Genomic DNA, 14,220 nt, shown 5'->3' on the forward strand with positions numbered 1-14,220 from the left:
GTGCTACTCTCTAAGTTCCAGGAATTCGAGATAAGATGCCGAATGCGATAGCTATGTTAGCTCTTGATCTTTGAATAGTCTTTACACACTTGCATCTTATCCAGTGTGACAGTCACACATAACATACGACTTGATTCCAAATCTACTTCGTTTTGTAGGTATATACTGCTTGAAGAAACATCGTCCTATGAAAAGTAGCAAGCTTTTGTCGATGCATAAGTACTTATATGAGTAAAATGCTTGTGAAGAAGAATTTCGCTGTCTGTCGATGATGCACCGAATTTTTATTAGCACACCTTGACTTGTGTGGTCTCATTGGTGTCGGTGATGATAGTGTAGCATTTGTAATAGAAATTTTAAATCTGTCTTTTGTCATTATTCTTGGAAAACTTTCCGCTCGTAATAATTCATCGGTTGACTAATATTCCTCCATTGACAATTTCTTTACTCTAGACATTACCATCGTCACAGCCGAAAATTGGTACATGTCGGTCACTGTTGTATTCTTCCATGCCAGCAATTGTGAGTGGCTACTGTGTACAGTTTTTGTTGAATAATAATTATTACTTTCTCGTACAATATGTTCAACCATACTTTCAGAAAAGAAGAGTTGAAAGATTTTTAATGTTGACAATTTATCGTCAATATTTGCTTTGATCCCTGATAGATTTTCTTTAAAATCAAAAACCTTTAGAACCAAATTTTGTACGCTCTAAATAGATTGCTGCGAATCGATGTTTCGTAATTCCTCAATGTTTTCAGAATCAGTTTCAGAACTACTTACAAGTAGGCGTATCGAGTTCCATGTATTCTGATTTTTATTTTTGTATCCATTTTCTTCAAAAAATTTCGGAAAAGTCAGAATCTATATTGTTGCAGCTCATATTCGCCGTCCATTTGTCCCTGATTGAGGCAAATTTTTTGAATAATTATATTTGATTTTGTAAAAAAAAAACTCTGAACAAGAAGCGTGTACAGCTAGCTAGCGCGTAAAGAAAAATCGACTAAATAGACATAATATGGCAGAAGTTTATGACAAGTGAAAAGCGCCTAAAGGCGCTTTCCGCCGCGAAAGGGTTAAACGAGACATACTATTGCAATACTAGTCCCGACAAGTCGGATATGCATCTCAGCAATTGTTACATGAAATATCATACAAAACAAAATTACAAAGGACTAATGTTAAAGCAATTATCTTCGTAAAGATGTAAAGATACATTAAATATCAAAATATAAAAGTTTAATGCGTTAATTAATATGTGCAACCATTTTATGTTAGAGGCTAGAAATTCCTGTACAATTGCTTGTATTTTCGTTGCTGGATGTCTCCAGGTTGTTTAAATTATTATTTGACGGGTGATTATTTCCCTTCGTTGCTGGAGTTATTATAAGGCATCAGTGGATTTGTGTAATCTTGGTTTTTCCTCACCTGGTCGGCTTGAAAGTTGGTCTGAATATTATGATTTTCCCTGAGTCTTGGGTTAGGGAACGTTTTCTTAAGCTGCTCTTGATAGCGAAGACATCCCTTAAGATTTATCATACGCAAATGAATTATTAATTCTTCTATTATTTTCTCCTCAAATATTAATGTATTAGATGTTAATTTTTTTAAAAAATATATATTTGAAGCCTTTCGATGATTATATAATCCTTCTTATTATTTGTTTAATTTTCTGATTTTGAACATCCAAATACATTATAATCATTAAATTACTTGGATTTCAAATTCTAGCAGGCGAGTAAACAATACATATATTAAAAATAAAAATGTTTTCATTCAATGTGGAATAGACAACGCAATAGTAATTGGATTGTATATTATATTATAATGTGTCATATAGCGTCGACGAGATCTATACTACGCAATAAAGTATTCAGTCACCAGCGATCGTCAGCGCAAGCCGCGCACCGTTTGTAGGGCTGTATAGGCCACGAGTAATCCATTCAAAGAGTTAAAAAATATTTTAAACTAAATAAGTGAATAAACCAAATTTTCAAGGATCTAATTACTGACTTTAGGGAGATATATGGACCGTTTATTTTGAAAGTGGTGTAAGTCCATTTTGTAAAAAAAATGAGATATCACGTAATTTATACTTAATTTAGTGTAAACTTTCTATTTATAACTTATTTGTATTTATTTTCTTAAAAAATGTCAATGCTTTATTCAATTTAAAATTGACCGGTAAAAGAAATTGCGTAACCATTGATTATGAAAGTGGTGTAAGTCAAATTTCCATAGAAAAAAAAAGAAAAAAATAATGTAAAAAAGAATTTCCTGTATATACTATAGGAATATTATGATATTATAAAACAGTGTAAACAACATAATAAATTTATTTTACATGAAATGAAACGAGAGAATTTCGTTTCAACGAAGAACTTMCAGAACGCAATCAAAAAACAGATAACAAAAAACAATAATAAAAAGAAGGTAAATTGGTTGCAAATATGTTGGATAAGGTTTTGAAAAAGTGCACCATATACTATTTTATATAAAATGTTGATGAAAAATACAGAATTTAAGACTTAAAATTTATCACCTACAGTCCGGAAAAACCAGTCACAATTTGAAAAAATCGCCTGRTACATTTGTATCACGATGCTATGCCTATTTCTTACAAAAAATATAAGAATATCGAGCAGTTAATACACTGTATACTTCCTGTGCATCATAAATATTTAAAAAAGCTGCTWYATGAAGAGCATAAATAAATACTACTAATAATGTTAAATTTATCAATATAATTAACGTTAAAAATAAAAAATACTACTTCTACTTTATTTCTTGTTATTATTTGTAAACAAAATTGGATTAATATGAAATATATTTTAAGTGATATTTGATTTTTCAAAAWTGAAATTAAACGATTTTAACAATTGACTAATTTTGAAAGTGGTGTAAGTCCATTTGCAGCCAGTAAATATACATTATTTTAGTTAAATTTGCCTAAAAGTAATGTATATAAACAAATTACATATCGATAAATTAATAGAAAAATTGTCAAACTTGATATAATTAATGAATATTTTTAAATTAACCAATATGCAAACTTTTAATTTTCTCAAAACAACAGAAAATGGACTTACACCACTCTGAAAATAAACGGTCCATATATTATTTTAAGCCTCAACTTTCGCCTCTGATTAATCCAGAACCATATTTAATTTGTCTAGGATATAAACAAAAGAGCTTACGTTCGTTTTTTCCGCAGATAATTATTAGGTTGAGAAAACGACCATGCGGCTTTCTCGTTTGAAGAAAGTCTAGATAATATACCAGGTTGAGAGTGATAAGAAAAGGTACAACGAGTTATATGTGTATTAGAGAAAATATTTTAAGATTGCTTTGAAGATTATAAATAAAGACTTGTGTGTATTATTGTGCGAAAATTGTACACTAATTTGTAAGGATTATTTTCCACTTGTGTACCCGATCAGTTATACTTTCATAAATTTTATCTTATAAATAAAAAGGTTTTATTTATGTTTATATGTGTTTAATAGCTCGAATAAACAGTAAAAAGTAAATTATAATGACTGCCGAGACACATGAGTAATTTTCTTTTGCTACGTTCAATATTTACTTTGTTGTAGGCAATATTGTTATTGAGTTGTTACCTTAACGATTAATTTACTCTGAATAACTGACAATTGTTCATTACTACTATTGCACACCTAATAATGTGCAACCCCGTCTTTGTAGCCTCGGAAACAAATTGTACACACGGTAAGCTATCCGTCTCGAATTGGTTAAATGATTTAAAAGTAGTTTAACCCTTAGCGGTCCGATGTCGAGTGACACTCGACATTGTTTTTCGTTCTAACACGTCCGATGTCGCGTGTTTTTTGACATAGTTTTGTGTTCTGTCGCGTCCTGTATCAAGTTTCACTCGTATTTAAGTTTTAGTATGTTTCAATTTTAGACTATATAAGATAAGAAAAGAGCTACGGGACAAATTTTCAAATGAGCCATGCATCTTGAACTTCATGCCTTCGCTTTAGTCTTTTCGAACACAGCGCAGTGTACAGTTCGAACTCGTAGCAGAAGAAGGCATTTTCAAAACTTACATTTTTTCAAGAAAATTTAATTTTGTAATTAATATGGCTAAACAAGAAAATGAACAGAGTACAACAGTGCATGATACTGAATTCGAGAGTGATGATAGTGTTTGTATGGGCAACATAGAGGAGCAATTTCAAAGATTATGTGCTTCTGAAATCGAAAGCAGTGAAGATTCAGAGAACGCAGTTGCATTCAGATGGTGGAGACATATAAACAGAATTGAGGATACATCTGAAAGCAATAATGAAACGGAGCAGAGCAGCGAATGGCAAAATGTCTCACATGGTACGCACATGCGAATCCAGCTCGGTTCTGCTGGAACGAAACGGTAAAGAACGTTCAATCCGCAAAGGGTTAATGATTGTTGTTGACCGATCACGAGTTTACTCGTATTTTTTTACTCGTGTTTTTCATATAGCCAAACGTTGCCAAAAGGCCACGAGTAAACTCGTAATGCGCTTTTCTTTCGTTCTTTCGCATCACCGTTAATTTTTCAAAGGGTTGTTGGAGATTACACAGTACAATTGTTGCTCAACATATCTCAAGCTGCGTTTTCTCGCTTATAAGACCCGTCAAGTCGCGTAGTTTGTTGGAAAAATAATTTTAACGATTATGGAACGTTACTAATGGAGAATCTTTCAATGAACTATACGCGGATGTTTTATCTGATTATCCAAGTGATTTTAAATCAAATTGTAGTGACTTGGAAAATAATAGTGTGTCAGAAGATGGTCAGTCTGATACTAAGGACATACAAAAATCAAAAAAATAATATAATAGAATCAGATATTAACGACGAATTAAAAGGAAATAATAGCCAGTGACATGAAATAAATGCTCAGTAAAATTGCCAGTCAACAGTGTATTAAAAAGTCATTTTCACTTTTCCGATAAGAACAGGTATACGTAAATCGTCGGTTGTTCTAGTGTTAGAAAATGTTATCCAGAGTAATAATAGGGGGACAGTTCAATTTGAATCAATTCTAATTTATTGATAGTAAGCTAATAGATTTGTAACAGAATATTTTTGTAATCTAAATAAAATGTTACTTTCATTTACTCCTTTTCATTACTTTTATCATGTCCTCAATATTTTAAATTTAAGGAGACGGTAAGTAGACAGAGATAGGAGTAGTGAATATACTTTATGTGCTAAAGATACCAGAGATTTAGATATACTGATTTAGATATTCGTAAAATGTATAGCCTGTATGTAGAGAAATGTGAGGAAAGTGAGGGAAATAACCAATCATTTTAACCAATCCTTTGTTAAGGAATGGATCTACAGGAAAGTATTTAATACAGAACTTAACTTAAATTTCCATGTTATTCGAAAAGACACATGCTAAAAATTCGATTTACTTAAGGAAAAAATCGGAGCATGCCAATAATAAGGAAGAGAAATTATTACATCTTAGAGAAAGTCATGATGTACATTTACAAAATGCTGAACGAGTTAAGAACGGTCTCGCAGAAGAACAGAAAAAAGCAAAAGAGAATTCCAGGCAATATTATGGATTATCATTTTATTTGCAAAAAGCACTGCCGCATCCTAAACTTTCTGTTTCGTTAGCCTATTATAAGCAAAATATGAACGTATATAACTTGGATTTGCATAATTTCCATGATGATAATGTCAAGATGAAACGACAGCTTCAAGATGTGCACAGGAAGTAGCATTATGCAATTTAGAGCATATGGAAGATATAACTAGTTATGGAAGATATAACTAGTCAAAAAAACGTAATAGCTTACAGTGATGATGCTTCTTCAAGCCAAAAACGTAACAACAAAATAGCATTGACATGGATGAAAATTGCTTAGTCATGAAATAATAATATTGAAACAATAGACCACAAATTTTTAGTTTCCGATCATTCTTTTCTATCGAATGACCGTGATTTTGGGATAATAGCAATGAAAATAAAAAAAGCTAATTACTTATACAACCCTGACCATTATTATGAATTAATAGAAAAGTGTAAAAGAAAAAATACATTTTCGATAAAACGAATATCGCAGCCGGATTTTTTTCCACGAAATCACTAGAAGAGTCAACAACAAGAAGAGTAAAAAATACAAGCGAATTTGTCTCTTGGCTGCAAATACAATGGATTAGACTTTTGAAAAACGAACCTTATAAAATGTCATATAAAACTTCTTTTGATGATTCTAAATACCACGTTTTGGATCTTTCACCTAAAAGAGGAAGACCAAAAATATACGAAAATGTTAAGCTATTTCCATTATACACCAACCCTAGATCAGTAACGGAAGAAAAACAAAGATATTATGTGTTTACTACCACATCCCTCCAGTTTTCCAGGAATATTTTAAGAATCATAAAAACTCGAAATGATAAAAATAGATAACTTTTATAAAATAATTCATAAATGTTCATAAATATTATTTCATTAAAGTTATTGTTTCAAGTAAAACTCGTAGTTCTTTATTGCTTTAAGTAATTTTATAGGACTCATCGTTAAACGATTTTCAAAATTAACTGAATAAGTCAATCCTAAATTTAAAAACAACATTTTCGTATGAAGTCCACACAAAATTTCATATTCATAATAGATTTCGGTTAATCAAGATTAGTAAAATTCTAAATTAAAAAATCGCATAATGTAAAAATAATTTTAAATTATTTAAATGCAATTCATTAAATATCTCGAAACAAGAAGTATATGAACTTAAACCACTTTCATAATTATGGGCACATATATGTAAGATGACGTCTAAAAGTGAAAGTGATAAAACTTATTAACACATGATGCCTTGCGATGTAATTGTGACCAAGCGAGCCTTAAGGCTGATTAACGTTAAAGAGTGGGATGTAGTATGTTGTTAACCTCTCTAGGGATACTATTAGCTTATAAGCGTGTGTGTGTGTGTGTATATATATATATGTGTATGTGCGTGAAACACTGAAATGTTTTGATTGGTTAATTATTCATAGATTATAATTTAATTTTTTTCATTAGGCGATAATACCTAATTACGATACGCAATAATGATAATCAACAGTGATATGATATCTATTCATTGGATACTTACTCTTAAAAAAATAGAACTCTAAAATTTATTGACGCGATTGAAAATGTAAGTACAAATAAAAATTTACGAATAAAATATCGCAAACATAAAGACTACGAAACAAAAAGTATTATCAGAAAAGCGGGCTTAAGTAGAATAGAATGTAAGAAAAAATTGACAGAGCGATTGAAGTATTTTCTTGGTAAAAAAAACGGACCGTAACGACGGTAAAAATAAAGAGAATGAGAACAAAAATTTAAAAGTAAGAAAAGATGAATCACGTAGACGTAAATACCAGATCTTATCTCTTAAAGACGCAAAAGAATTAATTAAAACTTTCAGCATCAATAATACATTTAATGTGAAAAGTTCAATGAAATCTTCAATAAAATAATATTTAATATATTCTGAAACTTCAAATTTTTGTTGCTTATAAAATCATTACCTTGGTCATAGTTGTTAGTATCGAGACATTCATTAATGTTCATCTTATTGGATTAGTAATTTAATTTTTATTAGCAGCAATTTAGATTCGAATCTATATTCACACACTCTTCAAAAAAAACTATTTATTTTGAGTTATTGAAAATATGGAGAATAATAATATCAAGTTTTATGAAGAAAACGATTAATATACTACAATATTTGTAAGTAATGTCCAATGACATCAAGCATACAAAGTTTCGTACAGTCAGTGCTTTATTGTAACTAATCGTACTAAAAGCAGTCAGTAGTATTCTACTATCCAAAAAATTACTAATTATTTTCATGTTGAAACGACTAATATGTATTTAATGTACGGTGGTGACAGAGGAAATAAATGGAAAAGACGTCGATCATATCACAAAAATTCTCTGAAACATAGAATCATTGCTCGCAACAAGATTTTATATACTTATATTAGCTTGCAAAATTAGTTAATATTGTTTTTTTGTTATAATTTTTATGTCAAATTTGTAGATTCTTTCTTTTAAGATATGGTAGTAAACACTTTTAGATTATCATAGAAAAAACAGTCTGTGTTATTTTGTCTATAATTGTTTGATAACGGTCAATTTTAATATGGAGTGCAGAAATACATTTTTGACATAATTTACTTTTTTATTCTTGTAAAAGCAAAAAAGCGACTAGGCTCACAAAGAGATATGTGAAGTTTACAATATTTATTGCTTAACAAAACGCACGTGTCAGAATTGGTTTGAACAATTTCGTTCATAAACTTTTTCACTGAGAGATGATCCAACGTTCTGGTCAATATTCTGAAGTTGATGATAACAAAATGAATGCCATAATTGAATCGAATCGTCATATAGCTGTCCGAGAAATTGCAAAATAGTAAAATGTATCACACACAACAATTAGAAATCATTTAAGACGTCTTCGACTTGTTAACACTAGATTTACCAGAGCAGTCATTTTGACTGGTCGTACAATTTCAATTAAAAATTCCTACTACATATAACATTTGATTTCCGAATTGATGTTATGACTTTTTTAGCTATAAGTGGAGAATACATTTTATGAACTTAATGTTTTTTTTATATATGCTGGTAACAAATATATTTTTTGTTATCACATTTATACCAGTACCAGTCAAAATGACTAGTGCATGTTTCCACAAAGAAATGTATGATTTCGGGTGAATCATAAGACCGTTGCAGATCAGTCAAGTGACAGTAATTGCGAAAATAATTCAAACAAACGTACAAGACGATGCATGCGATTCCTTTCTAGTTCTGAAGACGAAGTAACGTACCAAATCAGCAAACTGAAATTGCTTCAGATGGAACTATTTGGACGAGAATTGAAARAAAAGGTTTTGCTGGTAGACTACTAGTTCATAGTGCTTTCAAAGATGTACACGGGCTAACAGCACATGCTAAAAGAAACATTATTGAACGAGGATCTAAGTAGTRCGTTCATATTATTGATTGAAAACCATATGTTGGAACATATACGAATTTGTACAGAGTTAGAAGCCTCTCGAGGTTGGGGAAAAACTGGACAATTACGCAAGAAAAATTGAAAGCATTTCTTGCAATATTGTACGCACGTGGGGCGTACGAAGGAAATACTTTGAGGCTTCAATATTTGTGGAACAACAAGTGGGGACCATCAKTTTTCTCCAGCACTATGAGTAGACGTAATTTTACTGAGATTCTGCGATACATTCGTTTCGACAAAAGAAATCAGAGGAGTCAACGTTTGCAAACAGACAAATTCGCTTTAGTCTCAGCAGTTTGGGATAAATTTCTCGAAAATAGTCAAAATTGCTTCAAACCGGGAGCTTATATTACCGTGGATGAGCAATTTTTTCCATCGAAGGCCAGATGCAGATTTACTCAATATATGCCAAACAAACCCTATAAATTTGGCATAAAATTTTTGTTGGCGTCTGATGTAGAGACGAAATATGTGGTAAATGGGWTTCCGTATTTAGGAAAAGAGGAGACTCGAATTGCATCAACCCCCCCCTAAGCGAATTTGTCGTAATGAAACTTCTTGAACCGTATACTATGAAGGGTAGAACTGTAACAACAGATAATTTTTTTTACTAGTGTTTCTTTGGCGTTAAAATTAGGATCTAAAAATACTTCATTGCTTGGAACAATACGCGCGAACAAGAGGGAACTGCCGAAAACTTGCAAACTGAAAAAAGACAGCATTGCACGTTTCTCAACGTTGAACCAATCCAATTGATGCACACTTACTGTTTATAAGAGCAAGCTGAATAAAAAAGTACTTATACTAAGTAAAAAACATARACACATCAAAAGTGAAAAAGCTGCCAAGAAATTAGCCGAAACTGTATCGTTTTATAATAAAACTAAATTTGGCGTCAATGTCCCAGATCAAAAGGCACGAAAATATACGGTGAAATCAGGTTCTAGAAGGTGGCCATTCGAGTGTTTTTTAATATTTTAGATTTAGCCGGAATTAATAGCTGGATATTATACAAAAACACAACAAGAGAAAATATCTCACGTAAAGACTTTCTGTTTCGATTAGCAGAAGAACTTGCTTCAGAATATCAGACTTCAAGGCAAAAAAACCCGACTAAGCTGACCTACCAACAACAAATGCCACAGTTTCTGTACGCAAATGGTGTCAAATAGGATATTGCAATTACAATAAAACTACAAATATTTGCAATAAATGCAAAAAAAATCTATGCGGAAAGTGTACACACAGCAAAATTTACATATGGAGAAATTTTGAGCGACAAACTGTAAAAAAATAAGTATCTTGTTATTTGATAATGTCTATAAATCCATTTATCTATTAAAACTAATAATGTTTAACTTTTTTTGTCATTTTTTAGAAGTGAATAAAGGCTGAAATCCACAATAAATATTTTTTATTATACACCAGTCATTTTGACTGGTTTGGTAGAAATAGGTACATATAAATGGCTGGTAAATCTCTTGTTAAAGAAATAGGGGAAAAGTTTAATATTAAACAATTTACTACAACAGCCTATCATCCCCAGACTTATGGCGCAATTGAAATATCGCACCATGTATTAACTCAATATCTTAATATGTATGTAAATAATAGAGGTAACGACTAGGATTATTGGCTAAATTCGGCAATGGTCTTCTACAACACAAGCGTACATGAAGGCACTAAACACACGCTTCACGAACTTGTATTCGGCCGGTTTGCACGTTTACCGACGTCCTCTCTTTCGATAGACGAGGACATTGATCATACATACATACAATATTTAAGCGAACTATATGATACGATAAACAAATTGCAAAATTCAGCGAGGAACATTTAAAACAAGCCAAAATTAGAAGTAGAAATTATAATGATCGAAAGGTAATTGAACAAGAACTCAAAATCGGAGATATCTTCTTATTCGGTGATTGAAGTGAGTAAATTTGGAAACGCTTATAATGGGTCATATAAATTGCTACAATTAACCAATAGTTACAACGCTATAATAGACATGTAATAGACTTACATTGTAGAAGTTAAAAAGGATAGCATTTTTTTCAAGCAGATTGAGAATGCGTTCACAACACGGAGGTTCAATTTTTGTACCTTACTTATCATTTGCATTCTGTTGTTGATCTGTGATATCGATACCAAACAATTGGACCAATACAAAAAGAATCGATATCGCTTTGTAGCCCAGTCAATAAGAGGTGAAGGAAAAATTTTCAGGTAGACCTACTCGACAGTTTGATACAATGGTAATTCGACATCGCTAAATCGAATGGTGCTAATTTTTTTGCAATACAATGTTGCGTTTACGAGAAAAAGGGTAAAAAAGAGTAAAAAATGGCCGTATCTTAGATTCTAGGCATTTAATCGAAAAAAGTTTCAAACAAAAGTTGTAGAGAGTTGAAAAATACATAAAAAATGTTCGAAGGTGTATCTTCGTATTTGCAAAAATAAGCGAGAAAATGAAGGTGAAAGGTAATTGTAAAAGAGGGGGCAATCCACGCCTCTTCGTTGCTCTTTACACGCGAGCTAGTGTGCGTTATCTTGGAGTCTCTCGGTCGTGAATGCGAGTGCGAGTGAGAAAACAAATGGATAAGATTTCTTTAAGCGACAGCGATTCTTTTTGTTTGCGCCATCGATTGTTGAGTGTTTTGTATTATATGGACCGTTTTATTTTGAAAGTGGTGTAAGTCCATTTTTGAGAAAAATGAGCTATCACGTAATTCATGCTTAATTTAATGTAATTTTGCTATATATAACTAGTCCGTGTTTAATTTCGGTAAATGAAATTGCATAATCATCGATTATGAAAGTGGTGTAAGTCCAATTGACAGAGGTAGGTGGCATTGCAGAGTGATGCCGATCAGTGTTTTGTTATTTACGATTACGTGTGATATTACGTGTCAAGAGGTGCTAATTTAGGTTAGTTATTCTATTTTTTTGTTAAAATGGCTAACTTCATATTAACATCAGATAGTGATATAGGTAAGAACAAATGGTAAACCACTATTGTCTTAAAACAACTGCAAATATTTATTTTATTTAATTATAAATAAATTCACACAGACATAAAGCCCATGAATATAAACAGAAGAATAATCTTAGATTCAGAGGATGAAAATAATTCCGCTAGGAACAACAAATTAACGAATCGAACAAAGAGAAGAAGAATTATAGAGGTAGAATTTTCATCAGATGAAGATACTGTTATTGAGAACACGGATTCTGCAGAACAAAATAAAGAAAAATATTTGCAACAAATAAACAAAATTAAGCGAAATAATGAACAAAAGTACTATACAAAAAGAGGAAAATTCATTCCTGCAAAACAATTTGAATCCAAAAATTGTAATTGTTCGAAGAAATGTATAGAACGTATTAATGAAGCACAACGTATGGAAATTTTTGATAAGTTCTGGAATATAGGTGGATTTTAATAAGCAAAATGTATTTTTATATGGTAGCGTTCAACGAAAATCTGTCAATAGAAGACGGCCTAGAAATAATTCGGACACTAAAAGAGTATATGCTTATAAATTTTACCTAGTCACTTCTGGTGGAAATATTTTAGTATGTAAGAAGTTTTTTATTAATACTTTCCAAATATCTACTGGACGAATTGATCGTATCCTAAAATCGCATGAGAACATTCCTAATAACATGCGTGGAAAAATGGATGGCTCTTGCAGAAGAACTAGTGAGCTACTAACGAATACAGTGATAGACCAYATAAAAAGCTTTCTGGCATTTGAAAGTCATTACACACGATCGCAAAATCCAGAACGAATGTTTTTAAATCCGGAATTAAATATARGAAAAATGTATAGTTTATATTTGGAAAAATGCAAGGAAAACAACTTGAGCTMAGTTAATGAATGGATATACAGGAAAATCTTTAAAAGAGATTTTAAGTTACGCTTCCATTTGCCACGTAAAGATACCTGTGCGAAATGCGATATCCTAAACATGAAAATTAAGACTACAACTGATGACGACGAAAAAATGATTCTTGTAGAAAGACATGACGTTCACTTGCAAAATGCTGAATTATCAAGWAAAGCATTACAAGAGGATAAAATTCTAGCATCAGAAAATCCAGATAAATACTTTGCTTTCACTTTTGATTTACAAWAAGCCTTACCATACCCGAAATTGTCTGTCTCAATCGCATGTTACAAACGAAATATATACGTCTTAAACGAGGGTTTTTACAATTTACATAATAATAAAGTTAATATGTACGTGTGGGACGAAACCATTGCTTCTAGGGTATCGCAAGAGGTGGCTTCATGCTGTTTGAAGCACTTAGAAAATGTAACGACCCAAAGCCATGTTATTGTCTACAGTGACATGTGTACTGGGCAAAATCGAAATTTACAAATGGCATTGATGTGGTTGAAGGTTGTCCAGTCGGAAAACAGCATTGAAAGATAATTGACCACAAATTTTTACTCTAGGGGCATTCATACCTTCCGAACAATGCAGATTATGGCATCATAGAAATGGCATTGAGAAAAATGAATTTTGTGTACACACCACAAGATTACTATAATGTAATAGCGCAATGTAGAAAACAGAATAAATTCATTTTATATGAAATGAAACGGGAGAATTTCATATTAACAAAAAATCTCCAAAATGCAATTAAAAAACAGATAAAAAAAAATACTAAAGGGGAACAGGTCAATTGGTTGCAAATATGTTGGTTGAGGTTCCTCAAAATTGCACCATATACCATTTTTTATAAAACAACGATGAAGAACGCAGAATTAAAAATTATCAATTTATTACCTCTACGTCCTGGAAGACCGTTAAAATTTGAAAAAATCGCCCTGGAGCCTTTGTACCAAAATGTCAGACATACGAAAATATGAAGCAGGTACTACCCTATAATACCTCCGGTGTATCATGCATATTTTGAAACACTACCACATGCAGAGAATAAGTTAATTCTTGTAATCAGTATCTTGTAATGACAATGTAATTGCCGTCTAAAATAAAATTTTATGTGTTGTTATGCGTATTTGTAACCAAATTATATTAAAATGAAGTATATTTTAAGCGATATTTGATTTTTCAAAATTGAAATTAAACGATTTTTACAATTGTCTAATTTTGAAAGTGGTGTAAGTCTATTTGCAGCCTATAAATATACATTATTTTAG

General features: G+C 31.5%; 1 pseudogene; it reads right to left on the reverse strand.

Moving 5' to 3' along the window:
* Positions 1 to 81: 81 nt before the first annotated feature.
* Positions 82 to 806, reverse strand: LOC106790181 (annotated as a pseudogene).
* Between the last annotated feature and the right edge of the window lie 13,414 nt (positions 807 to 14,220).

Source organism: Polistes canadensis, unplaced genomic scaffold (assembly GCF_001313835.1).
Source record: "Polistes canadensis isolate GaletaPanama2010 unplaced genomic scaffold, ASM131383v1 scaffold_220, whole genome shotgun sequence".
Classification (NCBI taxonomy): domain Eukaryota; kingdom Metazoa; phylum Arthropoda; class Insecta; order Hymenoptera; family Vespidae; genus Polistes; species Polistes canadensis.